Source organism: Lepisma saccharinum, chromosome 1, assembly GCF_977018435.1.
Source record: "Lepisma saccharinum chromosome 1, izLepSacc3.1, whole genome shotgun sequence".
NCBI classification, from domain to species: domain Eukaryota; kingdom Metazoa; phylum Arthropoda; class Insecta; order Zygentoma; family Lepismatidae; genus Lepisma; species Lepisma saccharinum.
This window is the reverse complement of record NC_139229.1, coordinates 138920020-138934695: the sequence shown is the minus strand read 5'-3', so window position 1 is coordinate 138934695 and position 14676 is coordinate 138920020. Positions and strand designations below refer to the sequence as shown.

General features: G+C 39.9%; 1 protein-coding gene across 1 annotated transcript in view; it reads left to right on the top strand.

The window, feature by feature from the left end:
- LOC145986010 (uncharacterized protein C05D11.1-like) overlaps positions 1–14676 on the top strand; it is a 158912-nt gene that overhangs the window by 79769 nt on the left and 64467 nt on the right. The window lies entirely within an intron of this gene.

Genomic DNA, 14676 nt, shown 5'->3' with positions numbered 1-14676 from the left:
CACTCCCTCAGTTAACCTGGAGTGTAGCCTCGGTTAATCGTGAGTCTACTGTAAATTAAATAGTTTAAGACTATACGAAACAAAAGTTTTTATTTAGGTGTAATATTATTTGTTAATCTATCACATTTAAGCAGTTGTGCATTCAAGGGATATTCAAAATGATCATTCATAATAACTGCACGATTTATTTTTTATTTTATTTATTTCATTCTTGTGCATGACTTGCTCGGAAGTTAATATGCAGTAGTATTAATCCAAATGGAAGACTTGTCTTGTATTCGAATGCAAAGTTTTGATGGCTTAGATGTGTTATATTACCATCAAGGTGTCTTGAATTAAGCCAAGCGTCAAGCTAAGTTTGCAGCAGGTTTTATGTATGAATCTGTCTGAGAACTAAGCTCAGAATCTTCCGTGCCAGTCTTGCCTCAACTGCCGAGCTGCTTTCATCACAGACACTGAGAAAATCTACAGTATTGCCAACCGCACAACACATCAAAACCCGCATGCATGTCAAGCGGAATGTATTTTTGCTTCCTTTTGTGTCCTGAAACATGAAATTTTAGAAGAACTTTCTGCGCATAGATTATTTAATAAATGTGTCATTACTTAATAAAAATGCGAAATATCTTCTAAACATGATAGCATGTGTTTATATTTTGAGCACCAAAAAGAAAAATATACAAAGATAAAAGTAAACAACGATAGGCCCCTCTTCAATTTAATGACAATTTATTTAGAAATACCTATGAAAAACTTGGTTGCTTTGTTCGCAATACATCTGTTACTGTAAGACACACGCACTTCGTTATACCAGCAAAAAAAGCATGATTTGTTATTGGTAACAATCAGGTGCATTGTCTGCTGCTATTACTATGGAGTCATTCCATGCAAAATCAACACAGCCTCCAACCTGACCATCTCCGATTTTCATGAAATTTGGGGAGTTGAAACTATGCATGGAACTTAGTAACTATGAAAATTTTTAGTCTCTTGCATCTTGTAATTGTTAAATTATTCAAGGTCAAAGTTAGCAGTAATTGCCCTTTTTGAGCCCACTTAGCTATACTAAATGTGCTGTAACTCTGCCACTATTTCGCCTAGAAAGCTCAAATAAATCTTATTGTACAGGCAATTGAACAAGCTTTCCAGTGATATATAACAAACCCACCTTTCGATAAAAATATAATTTTGTCACGTGACCTTGACTTTTGACCTTGAATATCTCAAAACATGTCATCACCAAAAATCGTGAAAAAATATATTTGGTGCCTCATACCATACTCTAAAACATACCAAAAAATCATTCTGGGACTGCAATGGGATCAGAAGATGCAAAATAATATGTGTAACTATGTGACTGATAAAAGCCCGATTACATGAACTATGAAGAGTCAAATGTCCCTTAACACCCCCTACAAAATGTGAAGGAGTTATCCTGGGTATAATTGGTCATGAAAGAAATAGGTTAGGCACAAGGAGATCCCTAGCCGTATGTGTCAAACGCAGATCCGGCATATTGTTGACCGCCATATTGAATTCAACGCAAACATAATATATTATACATAATATACATATCTCTTCGAACCTTCACAGCCTACTCCATTTTTGACGGAATAAAGAAAACTGCAAACCCCAATTGTGAAAATCGACATGAAGGGACAGCATGTATCATTAAGGTTTAGCTGGGGCTTTGGCGATGCCAGCAAAGCATTTTTTAAAATTACTGTTTTCAGGGTTGCTAAGTGACTGGAAAACCAGGAAAATTTAGGGAATTTGGTTGGTCAGGGAATAGTCAGGGAATTTTGCATATTTTCTGGAATTTACGTGCATTTTGGAGTTGCAGGAGAACCAGTTACAAAATGAACGAACGGTTCATTTCCACTACCGAATTCGATTCTTGTGATTCCAGTTCCCCCAAAAGATTCAGTTCAGAAAATTGTTCCTCTCGTCATTATGACTTCTAGTCTGTTACGTACAAAATTATGCTTCCTTTGCATTTCGATTCTATATTTATTCACTCTCAGATCAAAGTTCTTGGATTCATTATGACCGTCCGTTCATTTTGCGACTTGTTCTTGTGATTGGAGAGGCGTGAGATTTTTCCTTAGAGAACAAGCTACTCAAGACGAAACCTATGCACCAGCCATCCTCAGAATTTCTTGCGGAGAAAATATTGCCTTAGCTTTCTGTGTGGTAAGGAAATTTTCTTTCTGCAAGAACACACCCGTTCCGAACCAGTTCTCTTTTGATACGTGAAGTGGAGCAGGTTGGTGTTCAGACAGTTCATTGGTTTTGGTTCTGCAATAACTGTATACTCCTCGAACCAAAGACAATGTAATACTTTCTGCCTTGAAGAGCAGAATTTCACGTAATTGGCAGTGGTTGACGTCACACTGGACGGGTGCGGACGCCGAGTAAAAACAAAGGGACTCACTACTTCATTCCCCCCTTGAACCCATTCTGTGAATTTGAGTCCTTCGTTTGCGACTCGTTCAGAAGCAACCTGATCAACTAGTTCATTTGCTCATTGTCGTAGTTTTAACATTGCAGAGATGTGGTACACACAAATTCGAAAGAAACGCCCTCCCTGACGGTTATGCAACCCGGAAATTTATATCATCTAGTATCGCCTGGTAGAGGCAACGCGTTTTCGGAACATCTCTGAGGTGTTCTTATGCGCAAGTTGAAAGCGAGTCGCACAGAAACCGAATCAGCTGGTGAGGGAGTTGCAACGCGCGACTGTTGGCGCGTGTTTACAATTCTCAAGCAGCGTTGCAAGTGAACAAAAATACAGTGGGTAACAATGACTCAATGCAGAATTGTAGAACAACAAAAGCTCACTAGCGAAAACAATACAATAAGCTTACCTTATGTGTTGTAAATACTGCAAATACGATCAAATGAAGAAACCAATGATTTATTCCAGGTCTTCTATGCCTTCAAGTTCAGAACCTGAATCGGACATTTCGCAACAAGAATCTTCTGCACTCGACAATGAATCGTCCGCACTGCTGCTACTGTCGCCAACCCTGAAAGCCAGACGCTCTATTTCTGGTTCCAGCAAACCCTCCGTCCGAATGTATTGTTCCTCAGTTTTTCTAACATTGCTGCAACATGACTCCCATTCCTCCTCTCCAATAACCGAAAACGCTTCCTTACAAAGTTCCCACACATCATTTAATTTGAAAGTCACATTGCGATTTGCAACCCATTGTTTAGAAATGCCCCAAATTTTCTCTATAGCATTTAAATCAGGATGATATGCAGGCAAGCGAAGGACTGTGTGGCCATGTTCATTCATCAGTTCATCTAAAATGTAGGATTTCATCTTCGGTTTGTGCAGTTTTATAAGGCTGTATAGTTCAGGCTTGAACATATCGTCCGTAAATGGTATATTGTTTTTAATAGCCACTCTTGCATTTCCTTTTTCTTGGTGTTAGACGAAGGGCATCTTTCTTTCTGAATATTGTGGTAGGATGCGTTGTCGATTACGAAGACGGAATTTGAGGGTAAATTTGGAATGACCATTTCTCTTATCCACCGCATGTAATTGCTGGAATTCATCTCCAAGTGGTAGTCTCCAGTTTTCTGATTGGATTTAAATATCAGAAGGGCGTTAGGGATGAACCCCTTGTCGCTGTCTGCATGGACAATAATGAGACGTTGCCCTTTGGATATTGGAGATTTCAGGCCCTCGAGACTATCGTCGCACCATGTTTTAGTGGTTGTGTGGGAACTATGAATGTATGTTTCATCGGTGTATACAATAGGATGGCCTTCCCGACGATATCTACTGATGGCCCGTAAATAAGCAATCCTTGCATTCCGAATGTCATTCCTCTCAATAAGCACACGTCTATTAGTTTCCACTTTCTTCCACCTAAACCCAAGTTTTTTGAAGATCTTCAATAAACTGGTTGCCTGCCCTTTATATCCGATGGTTTTCCTTAATTTTACAAGCACAGATTTTACTGTTGGGACTTGCCTGTCTACGGTGTAAAATTCATTAATTGTTCTCCGAACAACGCACATGTCAAAATCATCTATATCTGTACACGGCCGCGGACGATTTTTATTTCTACGGGGCGTACTGTATGATGACGATGATCCAGCACGAACCGCCGAACTTTCCTTCTTAATTGATTTTACCGTACTTAAAGATACACCTGTCGCAGCACAAACACGGTCAATGACTTTTTTAAGAGGCAACTTTAAAACATTTTGGTCAGCCTCTTCTTGCATGAATTGCAAGACGTTTGCCACAACTTCACGCGTTTGTCCCCTAAGCGTTCTACGATAAACTTTGGAATGAACAGGAGGCATATTTTATGTGAGGAACACACTACGAAATCGCACTTCCATACACTCAGCAGCACGCTCAAGTCTAGCACCAGATCCTCGCACCTCGGTATCACTTTCACGAATGATTTCTGAGCATGTCGTTCTGCGCAACCTGCTACGCCGTCAGAAGGAAGAAGACCATTTTAGGCTCGCTGACTAGCGAAGCGACAGAACTCAGAGATGTTCTGAAAACGCGTTGCCTCTAGAGTAGTTCCCGAGAGGAGCAGTGTTTCCAAACCTATAACTGTAGTGTTTCCAACCCTGTATTGGTTGGTTGGTTGTTGATTTGGTGTTTTAAGTTCACAATGACTAATCGGGACTGGACCTACAGTTTAAAGTGGGATCCGAACCCCTTTGTGCCTCCACCGGAACCCCTTGATTACAAGGCGACGACGCTACCACTGCGCCATCCAAGCCTGTATTGCTTCGTAGAAGATGAAACCTTCACGTAAACTTCTTAATTCGTGAGTTACATTTGGTTTACAGACTCACATTACAGGACACTCTTTTCCTGTATTACATGTTTTCTGGAGTATTTATTTTTCCTTCTGTGGAGAAAATTCTGTTATTATTTTACATCTTATTTTTCGCAGCTTCCCTAAGATTTATCGGCTAATCTCAACAATGAGGATGAATGATGACTCGATGACAGTCATAAAGAAACCATGGGGGGCTAGATCCATATTATTATTATTACTATTATTATTATCTTTGTTTTGTTACTTTACTTTTGGCTAATTGCAACGATGAGGATTAGTGTATGATAAAATTCATGAAGGAACACTCATAAACAATCATACCCAGGCCGGGGCAGCGAGATCAAAAGCCGACGGCTTACCACGCTCGGGCACAGCGGCGGCCAATTATTATTAGTGATATTGTCTCAAGTAGTGTATTTTCCCACCATATTCTTTCATACAAACATGAAACGGATGAAAATTAAAATGTTAAAATACCCAAATTGTTGGAATACGAAACAGAACCAAGTTAACATATTGGATTGATTTGGTGTTTTAAGTCCACTTTATGCACAATAAGGCTAATCGGGACTGGGCCTGCAGTTTAAAGTGGGATCCGAACCACTATGTGCCTCCACCGGGTATCGAACCCGGAACCCTTTGATCACAAGGCATCGACGCTACCACTGCGTCATCGGGGAGGCCCAAGTTAACATATCTCTACCATGGAAAGTGTTAATACAAAATCTAGAAAAGAGCCATTTAACAGTTGCCTGATTGCTTTACCATTTGTTGTATGGGAAGAATTGTCTGAAATGTGTGTGTAGTGGCAGGCAAAAGAGAATACAAAGATCGAATAGAGAGGCAACACTGTCACTGTTCTACACTGCACAGACAACGCGCCTCGTCGAGTGGGCGGGGCACCGTGGGTGCGAGCGAGCTGCTGTTGCTTCTGCAAAAAGATAACTCACAGACAACTGAATGACGCTCCGCTTAAAATCTAGCCAATCGAGAAAGGATTTGTTGAGGAAGTGAATTGAAATATAAACGCCAGAATTTGGTCTAAGCCTATAATGGTTACTCGCAATAAAAGCTGATCAATTTTTACGTGTTGAATTCCGTAATGAAAGAGGCAACATGCCGCACTCCCCACCTTTAGCCTGGCAACACTAATAAATCATCTGATTATATGCGTTCGGTTATGCTGATAGTCATGGTTAATATATTACCTTCAAACATAAACAATATCATGGACTCACTCAGAGGCAGAATTCAATTTTACGCTTTATTTTCCTGAAGATATTGTATCAATATAATACAGGACCTACAGTTTAAAGTGGAATCCGAACCACTATGTGCCTCCACCAGGAATCGAACCCGGAACCCCCTTGATTACAAGGCGACGACGCTACCACTGCGCCATCGGGGAGGCACTTAAAGAGTCAACAATAAAAGCTAATACGCATCTATTGATCAGAAATTACTAGAGTGTTAAAGTTGTTTTTGTATCTTTTGTTATTATAAGTCGCTCTTCTGCCACTTTCGGCTAATGAGGATGAGTGACGATTAGATTAAATTGATACCATGATACCAATACTGAAGCCGTGGCTCGAACGCGGAAATTTCGTGGGATCGGAAGTGGACCACTTAACGCGCTTGGTCACCAAAGAGAACCGGCTCTGTGGCCAAGCGCTGTTAGTGGTGGACTAACGATCCAGACACCGAATTTTCCGGATTCGAGTCCCGCCCGGATCTTTGTCAATTTCTTAATCGACAGAAATCCCTTCACAATCTAAGACGTAACACTTTATCAAAACTTCATTCCCCTCCCCTCCACCTCAAATTTAATACTCAAACTTCCCAACAAAATATCCATGCCAATTTTAAACTTCCTGTTGATACTGCTCTCTCCAAATAAGCAATCTAAGACGTAATAGTAATATACAAGACTTGGGATTCCCTGCCCCCCAAAATAATTATCAATCCCGTCTACCTGAAAATCCCACTAACTTCATTAATCGCCCACCATAATTTCCCTATCAATCTAAGGCCCCCCACTCCAAAATTACTTATTACCCGTAACAATTCCCCTTACAATCTACAAATTACTATTTGTATAACAGCAATGGCTAATTGATGACGTAATTCAACTTGGGTCCTGTTTACTCAGTCAAATTTCCATCACAGTCTGCGCCATAATGCCCCACCCCTGATTTAGAACTGTGACAAGGTGACAGGTGTAATGTAACTAACAGTTAAGTGTTAGGAATGGATGCATGTGTGCTGTGCATTTGAATTTCATGTGAATCAAATCTGTTCACTAATGTGAATATTAATATTATAGGATATAATATAATGGTTCAGGTGAGCGAAAAAGTAACCATGAGCACCCCAAGGTATCAATAAGAAAGAATTGGAAAGTTAAGTTGCATACGGAGATGTGTGTAATTAGTTTTGTTCTGGAATGTAGAAAAGGACCAGTTAAACCGTGCTGGGTTTCTATACTGTGTCCACCCGCCGTTGGATTCAAGCACTGCATCTAGTCGACGATTTTGATTTTGATTTGATTTAGTTTATTTTCCTTCGCGTGTTGTGCTTCTTGGCTAATTTGCGAAGATGAAATGATGAAATTGATGAATGGACATTCACAAACAACCAAGCCCGACCGGGATTCGAACCTGGGACCCTTGGCGTCATCTGGTCGACGAGACAAGGATTCCACAAGCAGATGTTTGGTCTTCTCCTTAAACTTTTCCAGACATCAAACACATGAGCCAGTAGAGCTTTCTTTGTTCTCAGCTGTCTAGGTTCCCACTCTCACCATCAACGCCCAAATGTTTTCGATTGAAAGACTTCGCTGGCCAATCTACTCTTGAAATTCCTGGCTGCTGATTAAACCAGGTGGTGGTCGCTTTCGATGTATGGACGTTGCTGTTGTCTTGATCGAAAGTCACGTGAGGAATCTCATCTTCAGGGTGTGTCTCTCGCACGCTGGGAAGCATGTGGTTTTCCAGCACTGTGACGTATTCCTGTGAATTTATTCTCGAACACACTTCCACCAATCCATCCCCACACCGCCACGGATATCCTGCCGCTCCTAGGATGGGTAGAAATATTCTCGTAGCCGTAGCGAGTGTTCTTGCGCCTACAAACATAAACCTGACCATTTTCGTCAGACGAAAATACTTTCTCGTCGCTCAAAATTACGTTCTGCCAAATTTCTTGAGGAGCTGGTAAATATTGTAAAGCAAAACTGATCCCTGCTTCGTGATGGAAATGCGTCATTGCTTCATTCTTTGCCACTCGACGGTGTCGAACTGTTGCAGCATGGCACTCCAGTTTCAACTCTTGGCGAATCTTCGTTGCAACCATGAAGGGATTGCCCTCGCTCATCTCAATGATGCCTGCATCTTCTTCCCTGGTTGTCTTCCTCGACCGGCCTTTGTTGGGTCTTGACTTCATTCCTTGGTCCCCTTCTTCCTCGTAACACCGAATCCAACGCCTGACGCATGAATCGTCCACACCTTATCAATGGTGCATGTAGAGTTTCACGCCCATTCCGATGCAGAAAGTTTCATTTTATAGGTTCCGTTGCAAGTGACATGCTCAAGGCATAGATACGAGTAAAACTGCTGCAGGATCTCGAACGAAGCACCCACCGGGGCTCGAATTAAAGCCAAAGCGTGGTGCCAAAGGCAACCGTGACGTTACTGCATGGGAGATTTACATCAAGCAGGGCCTGCGTGGTGTGTGCAAAGAAACTCACGCTTGCTTTAGGAAATAAGGATACTATTGAATCAATGCAATATAATAGAGTATACACCGTAAAATATACATTATTATTGACTCATGCATTCCCTGAAAAAAATGCATAGTTTTCTCTCACATTTCTGCCCGCAATGAATATAAATGTATAATCTATTAAATTAAGCAGGTTAATGCAGATTAAAAAATATTGATAAGATGATTCAATTGAATTGAATTGAATTGTTGTTTTTTTAAGTTCACTTTGTGCACAGAAAGGCTAATTGGGACTGGACCTACAGTTTATAGTGGGTTCCGAACCACTATGTGCCTCTACCGGCTATCTAACCCGGGAACCCTTGATTAAAAGGTGACGACTCTACCACTGCGCCATCGGGGAGCCCCTAGTCCTCTCACGGAGATAATTCGTTCAGAGCAATAGACATGCCCTATATCAAAACAATTGGGGAATATTATTTTCAATGTGGATATTCTTCGGAAAATATGTTTCAAACAACAGTTTACCTAAATAGTGGGGACGTGGGGTGAGAGATAGGGACGGAGTTGGAAGAGAGAGAGAGAGAAAGCACACTGTTCAATGCGAACCTTTGGGATTGCTTTTTCCTAGCGCACCAAAAACACAATATGTATAACCCAAATACAACCCAAACCTTCAATAGCGAAATTGTGAGTCAATCACTCAACTGGAATAAAAAGTTCGGATTTAAATCTAGGAGGCTAGAAGATAGTTATTGCGCTACCACGTGCTAATACAAAAAATTCACTTTGCCCGCGAGAATTGTCATGCCTGAGTGACATGTAGTTTAAATTAGTTGTGAGAGTTGCTTCAATTCCATTGCCTGCCAAGAATAATGATAACGCTGAAAGCATAAAATACTAAAATGTTCATGTTTGGCGAGCTATGAGAAAAGCAGATCCTTGTGTTTTCTTTTCGACTTTTACTCATTTGATGTCAACCTTTACATATAGCCAATGGCGACAGAGGATAAATGATGCTCCAGGGAAATTAATGAAGATTGAAGAAACAACGAAAAAGAAAAACTCATAATTATCAGAGGCTAGGACACAAGAACCCTGGCTACGCAGCATTTTGTGATATTTAAGTATATCACGGATTGCTGCTAAATCCTTTCCTAGATATTTGTAATGAATGAACCCCCGCCCCCGCTACGAGAAAAAGAAAGACTATAGGATGTGAAACATTCACAATGTAATTGCATTGCTTTACATTGCTCTTGGCTGTATTCCAAATGTAGTAAGAGATCAGCAATGAGTTGGATTTTTTTTCAAGGTATAAGTGTATTTGAGCGCAAGGGCTACATATTTCATCATTTATAAAGAGTTAACTTCGTCGTTACACTAGCACCAGTCACGAATGCATGAATTTCTATTTTGGTTATTTTACATCACTCTTCTTCCTCTTGAGTTAATCGCGATAATACGGATGAATTATCAATTTATAAAATTGTGACGGGACAAACTCAGTGATACATACATGCCTGACCAGAGTTCGAATCTGGAACATATGACCTCGCTTCGCTAAAAAGGCTGGCAGAAATGTATCGGAAAAATATAGGAGCACCAAGAACCGGTTTCACCCAGCACAGACGATGAAATCATTTACAGCGACTCGCTGTGGCAGTGTTGCTCGCCACACCCTCCCCCTCGCTCGCAGGTAGCCTTCTCAGCACCCCGCCTGCTGATGGAAGAGTACGGTCGAAAGCTGCACCTACTTTTCGTTTCAAGCATATTCCGTCTGGAAGGTTTCTGGCACCCCTTCGCCCCCCTCCCTTCCCACCATGGTTAATGAATGAGACCCTTGCACTTTCAAAACCCTTATCGCAAGAAAAAGCTGGCATCAATTATACACCGCCATACAATAAGATCTACACGGGAAACATTTCCTAACATATTTTCTTGATTCGGACTAAGGGCAAATTAAAAATAGTCAAAGGAATTATACACAGGAGAATTAAATTACTGAAAATATGGAAAAGCGCGACACCGAATCTGTAATGAGTGCGAAGGGAAAAGAAAAGGAAAAAAAGTATAAAAAGTATTTGAATAACCAGATTAAGAGAGATAGTTTTCACGGCTCGAACAATGCAAATGAAAAGAAAACGGGAAAAAGAACTAATACAAATTGAAATATACGACAATCGGAAGTAGGCTGAAGGAAGTAAATTTTAATAAACGTGGAAAGAAAACATAATCAAAGGAGCGCTGGTTCGATTCGCGACGGAAGCTCATATTTGTTGTTCGAATCCCACTCCACACTATATGTCCAGATGCATTTACACTTAAAACAAACTTCGTGGAACTTTTTCCAAAACAGATGTCGCCAAGCATTTAAAAACAAAAAGAATAACTATGAAGAAAAATGCCGAAAGCGTTATTGCAAAACAAAAAAAAAATGTGTAGGTGGTTATGGGGGTCAGAATCTTCTCTTTGGACTTACCTATGGTGGCAGGACCAACGAGAAAAATATCGCGAAAAGAATAACTGCAGCAATGGAGTTCGGGGTCCCCATTAGTGAGTGATGTAAAAACCAATCACAACTTCCACGTAATTTTACTTTTGCCTTTCAAGGGTTGTTCGGAGCACACGTAAATTTTTAAGAAAATTTTTTATTTCAATTTATGCACAGATACATTAATGGAAACGGAACTTATGATGTAGAGTGGTGGGCCACCAGTGGGAATTGTATCTAGGGCCACTTTATTACAAGGCGACGTTAGGCTATCGGAAGGGGCTTTTTTTTTTTTTTAAATAGATAACAGAATTAGTCATAATGCTATCTTTTCGTCTGCAGGACTCTCTCATGGGAGGTGTCAAGTATTCGAGCAATAACGAAATCCGCGATACCTTCTTTCTTCACATATTCGTTTGGAAGTGGTGAAAGAATAATAAAAAACTCAAGCATAAATGTTAATAACACTTGTTATTATTACAAGACACATTCTCAAAATAAACTTGTTGTCCTTTAAAATCAAATCAAGAGGAAAGCAAGATCTCCACCCGGTCGCGTGAATCTGTGGCTAGATTCAAGAGTTGGAAACACTACGTTTCTCGCGAGCTGCTCTTCCTGGCGAAACTAGATGATATAAAATTCAGGGTTGCATAACCGTAAGGGTAGGGGTTTCCTTAGATTCTATATGCAACAAGAATTTCTCCAGATGCTGTGTACTTATAAATGTAAGGAAAGAAAGCAGCATTTTCTACGACACTATGAAATTAAAAATTGTATATGGTTTGTGAAGATTGTGATGTTTATTAACCTTTTTTGTTGTTTTTATATTGTGGAGATCTGTTACGGTGAAATCTCAGGGTTCCCACACACCTGGGAAAACCTGGAATTCTTAGGGAATTTGAAGAAAAGTAAAAACTCAGGGAAATCTCGGGGAAAATCATCTAATTATCATTGAGTCCCAATGAAGCACATCTGAAGGACTAAAATATGCTTGTTCTTGTACAGATGATTCCAACTTCACTAACTTGCTTTGTATGAACTATTTTGAAGATGTAAGCTAAAGATATGTATTTATTTTGCATCACACATAATTGATATTATAACAGGGTATATACCAATAAAGAAAGTCAAGAAATTATGCTTTAGGTCAAGAACTTTTTGCTATTTTCTACAGTATAGTGAACATTCATTGTTGTATAGCTGTACAGTGATTTGATAAAATTGAATATTTAAAAATCTAAAAATGTATTGAGTTGTGGTTAAGATTTGGTCACTTTATTTCTTAAGAATAATTTTGTCGTGCATTTAACCTTTAGCCACCGGAGCCTCTTTTGTATGTAATCTTGCTGCCCAAGCTGATTTTCAGCAAAATGCGGAGTTTTTGTAAAAATGACTAGATCGGATGCTAATTGCCGTAGACAGACAAATGATATATCGTTTTACTCGGATTGAACCATAGATTCGGATTATATAAAATTTATGCATATTCGGCGTATATATGGAGGGAGGGGGGAGGAAACTGAAAATTCCAAAATTTTTGAAGAACCCCTCACCCTGACAAGAAGTACAAGACATTGTAACAATACACACAGAAATAATCGCCTGAGTGTTAGGAATAAGAAAATATTTGCACTATTATCATATGATCAATAGAACTCTACTTGTACCCCCCCCCAAAACGACATGTCTGCGTGCCACTGACTCAAGTCTCTAATTTCAACAAAATGCATAGTTAACTTCAAACAACTGTAGATCGGACGCTAATTGCCGTAGACAGACAAATGATATATCGTTTTACTCAGATTGAACCATAGATTCGGACTATATAAAATTTATGCACACTCTGCGTATATATGGAGGGAGGGGGAGGATGAACCTGAAAATTCAAGAATTTTTTTGAAAAAAAATGGGGGTTTTGCCCCACACCTCACCCTGACAAAAAGTACAAGACATTGTAACAATACACATAGACATAATCGCTAATAGTTTAGTAACACGAAAATGATTGCACTATTATCTTATAACCAATAGAACACGACTTGTACCCCCAAAATGACATGTCTGGGCACCACTGACTCTTTCAGAATATAAGTAAGTGCACATTTGGTCAAAAAGTCATTGGAAAAGAAGTACAAATATGTCGTCTTGTACTTACCTATGCTGCTGCAGCTCCCATGATTGGTCTGGAGCCATGACTCTCACTGATGGTACTCCATAAAACAGCTTCAGACACAGCAGCACATCACACACATGATGCAGCAGCACCTGCTGCAGCATTTGGTTCATGGTCCGCACAGTGCACATTGTCGCTGTTCTCTTACTATTTTGGGGAAATGGCGGAAGCCACGAACCTCGTACCACTTAGCGTGTTCAGAAGATGGTGTTCTTGCCCCTGATGGTCCGGGCTGTGCTGCTGCTAGGTGAGCTGTAGGCTGGGTGCCTGGCTTGAATTGCCACTTTTGAACCTAACAAAGAAAAACAAGTAAATTTTGGAAATAGAAAACTATGCATATTTTGTGTAAGTGTTGCCGATCTATTTTGTGTGTGAAATGCCTCTGAATACTGTATATGGCAGCTGACATTGCACTTCTTAAATTTTTTCCTTGTAGCCTTTCCACAATGTCCACAGCGGACTTGCTTTGAAACAGTTTCCAAATGATATGATGTGCCATCAAATCACACTTCAGGCAATACTCTGGATGAGACTTTAACGCTTGACCTTCCTGCTAGTGGATGGTTTGTCCTGTACGACTGCATATAATTCCGTACTACATACCTCATAAATGAGAGCAGATGAAGCCCATCTTCTTTTCCTTTAGCAGTCATGCGGTAAAGTTCCCATGCATTGTTCATGGAAACGTTAAGCAGATAACTTACATGTGCCTGTAAATGTTCCAGCAGACGAATGGAAGTAAAATAGTTCTCAAAGATCAAAGAGAGCTGTGAACGAGCCGAAAGTTCGTATATCAAATCCATGACTACAGAGCTGCCTACTCCAAATTCTTGTATTGTATTTCCCGTTGCAGCACCTTGATAAGGCTCTCCTTGAATAAGATATCCAAGACAATGCCCATACTTTGAAACCAAACCGAATGACTTTCTGTTGATGTGCTGTTTGGCACCATTGACTCATCAATTGAGACATACGTATCACCTGGATAAAATTGGAACCAACACTCATTTATCATAGACCAAACTGGCCTTATCTTCCCAAAACGATCAACAGCATCTAGTTTTGAATTGTCACAAATCTGTATGTATCGCAGTATTCCTTCAAACCTATTTCTTGACAGTGCTTTTGAAACACCTGCGTGATATACATCTTCAGCTAATTCCCAATACATTCTGGTTCTAGCCATTACACTGTATACAGAAAGCAGTAATATTGCAAATAAAAGTTTGAGTTCATTCTTGTACAATGTAAATGCAGGTTTTCTCTTCTGTACAGGATACTGAATTGTGGATTGAACTATAAATTCAATAACTTCATCGTCCAAAAACATTTTGAACAATTGTACTGGTGTGAAATCATTTTGAAGAAAGTCTGGCCATGTGAACTCTTTTATCTTCATTATCTGATGTGAAGGTATAACTTTTACTCCAGTCTTGATTTGTTTACTCTCGATTTGAATACAACTGAAT